Genomic DNA, 3,166 nt, shown 5'->3' on the forward strand with positions numbered 1-3,166 from the left:
CAAACTGCGGCACAGTAGACTGATGAGGACTGTCACCCTACTAGCAGCATGCGGCGGCACGCTAATGAGGTACACAGCCAGCGGCCAAGGGGAATGGATCGAGCTGGGGGGCTGCCAGCTGACGGATCTACTCCAACAGCTGCGACATGATCCCATAGAATTAGGAGTCAGCACGCCAGTCCCCATCACCAACTTCCTACCTCTGTTGGAGGTAGGAGTGACGGAGCTCCGCCAACTACTGGAGCCCGGCGGAGAGCACATGGTAGTAGCCTCCAAGATCGCCGACCACTTGCGCAGGCAGGGCGTGGAGGTGGATGATGCCAGGGGACTAAGGCAGGCGGTCAATCGGCTGACGGTCTGCCTGAACACCCCTCCCGAGCACGGTGCGCCAGCGAACATCAAGGTTGGGCCCACAGACCTGAACAGGGAGCGCCGTGAGCTGCGGGCGACGCACCTGCTAGGACCCGATCGTAGCTGCGCCCCGTACCGGAACGGGCAACGCCTGATGACTGAATACCTTACAACTGAAGCTGCGGGCCGCGGCGAGCAGCCACCAACCCAACCTGACCAAAGGGGGCAGCTAACGCAGGAGCAGGGCACCACACAGGCGCCTGCCGCATTCGGCCATCAAGGGCGGCGGCGGCGAGTACTGCACCCACCCAACCCGAACTGGGCACTGCGGGAGGGCGAGCAAGAGGCCGACACCAAAACCTTCCTCGAGAGGATGCAACGCAAATACCGAGCGGCCAAGTCTGCCTCTGCGAGGGCAGCCCTGGCGACATGCCCCCCGCCGTCCTGGTCAGAGGGCCCTGCAGTTGTCCACCACTGGCTGGACATGTGCTGCAAGCACCCCGATGTCATCTACCCGCTCTATAACCCCAGCGAAGTGCCGCGCCGCATTACCTCTGAATGCCTCCGGACGGGGCAAGTGTCCGCCGCCAGACCCACCAAGAAAGCGAAACGCGAAAGTCAGGAGGAGTGGTTGGTCGAATGGGAGGACTCAATAGTACGTAAAACTCACCTGGATATGTACCGCCTCAAAACATACAAGCCCGTTGCGGTGGCGGAGCACGACGCGCTTGGGGAACCATTTATGGGGGGCGCCGGGGTGCTAGTCACTTGGGAACCCACGTGGGAACCGAAATCGACATTTGAGAAACTATTCCCGACGGTGGGGGCAGAGCTGATCGCCAACTACCTACGGGAGAAAGAACGGGCAGCTGTTGCTGCCGCAACAATGGCAGCTGCGTGGCCACCTCCGGATGTCAGCACCGAGGAGAGGCTAGCACAGCAAGGGCTTGTAGCGCCCCCACGACCCGCCTGGCAGTTAACTCGCCCAGACGCCCTCAGCAACATCACCCTGGACACGATGCCGGTACACCCTGAATTGGATGTCGAGGCGCCAGTGGGAACCGATGCCCCTTTCGTCCGCATTGAGCACCCCGCCCCCCACGCGACCCGCTCCTTGGCACACATCCATGACCGGACTGGCAGATGGTTGGGCACCATGACGTGCGAGCGGTTGGCACACCTGCGCGACAGGTTCACCGCCGCCCGGGCGGGCAGGGCACATGTGTTTCAAGAGCTACAGGCGGGCACGTTCGAAGAGGAACTGGTCGGGCTACTGCTCCGTCGGAGCGCACACACTAGAACGATGAAGGAGGACCAGATGCAACGAACGTATGGTGGCACCCACAACGAACTCGTAGCGGCAGTGCAAGCCGCCACTGGGGCAGATACAGAACTTTTTGCCTCCCCCCTAGACGTACATCGGAACATGCCCAGCTACCTCAGCACGCACCCCAGGGACCAGCTGTTCGGAGCCGGCATGGATGCCTACTCCCACCGATGGGTGGGGGCATGCTTTGCACACCCCCCAGAGCAGCCTGAAGAACTGGAACGAGCGGTGCGTTGGGCACTGGCCAGCGCCCGAGAGGCGGACCGCCATACCCCTGTCTTGACGGTCATGCTTCTGCCCGACAATGCTGCACTCACTGCCGTGGACGCCGCGCCCCACGCTCGATGGCTCGCCTACCCGGAGGTGGTCGACTTGGCATGCTTCCCCCCGTCAGTGGCGCCACTGCTTGCAGCCAACGACTGGACAGGCGCCCCCCCGCGGTTTGGGTCCCGGCAATGCACAGGACACCGCCTAGTCGCCATCGGCAACAATATTGGGCGCGAGCGCATCCTCCGGCGGGACTTTGGTGAACTGTGGGCCGACCTACATCGTCGGATACAGCTGCCGGTGTCATTTGGTCTCCCTTGGCCATGGCAACAAACTGATGGCCAGGGCCCGCCACGCTACAATGAGCAGGCCTATAATACTGCTGTGATACAACGTGCTGAGCGATACGAGCAGGCACGCAAAGAACTGACCGAGCAGTATCGCCGACCCCGCAAGCACGCAACTGCAGCCAGCGACACTAGTAGCCTATGGCGCTGGCCCCCCGATGGACAGGCATCCACCCTGCCGCCTGTTGCGCAACTGCAACAACTGTACGGCAGCCAACAACACCGGCCACGATACGAGTGGCGGCTTGCGTTTTTCACAGACGGTAGTGTGCAAGCTAGGAAGATTCATTCAGCACACAGCCCGGCCGCCTCTTGCTCGAGGGCGGCCCACTTTGGCCTGGGCAGCCCGGGCCGCCCTCCCCCCCGGGCGCATGTTCGGTGTTGGAGGGGTGTGCCCAGCGATAGGGGGCCCCTGAAGGCATGCGCCGAGGCCGGGAAGCGTGGTTCGGCGCTGCTGCACGCTTGGCGATTTGACCAGAACCACGTGCCGCCGAGCTGCGGCCGCAGTTTCCGGCCCACGGTCTACGGTCGCAGCCACGGGACTCGGCGGCACGGCGTTTGGGCCCAAGCTTGCTGCCGCCGCCGCCGTGCCCGGGGGGCAGCGCGGCGGCGGCGGCGGCACGCTGCGACGCCCCCGTGCTGCCGAGCTGCGGCCGTAGTTTCCTGCCAAAACCCCACGGCCACAGCCACGGGACTCGGCGGCACGGAGTTTCGGTCCACGGCTTGCTGCCGCCGCCGTCGCAGGGGTGCTGCCTGCGGCGGCGGCGGCACGGCGTTTGGGTCCACGGCTTGCTGCCGCTGCCGCCGCCGCAGGGGTGCTGCCTGCGGCGGCGGCGGTAGCGCACGTGGCAACCCCCCGCGTTTCCTTGCCTAC

The sequence above is a fragment of the Chlorella variabilis genome (assembly GCF_000147415.1).
Source record: "Chlorella variabilis unplaced genomic scaffold CHLNCscaffold_27, whole genome shotgun sequence".
Classification (NCBI taxonomy): domain Eukaryota; kingdom Viridiplantae; phylum Chlorophyta; class Trebouxiophyceae; order Chlorellales; family Chlorellaceae; genus Chlorella; species Chlorella variabilis.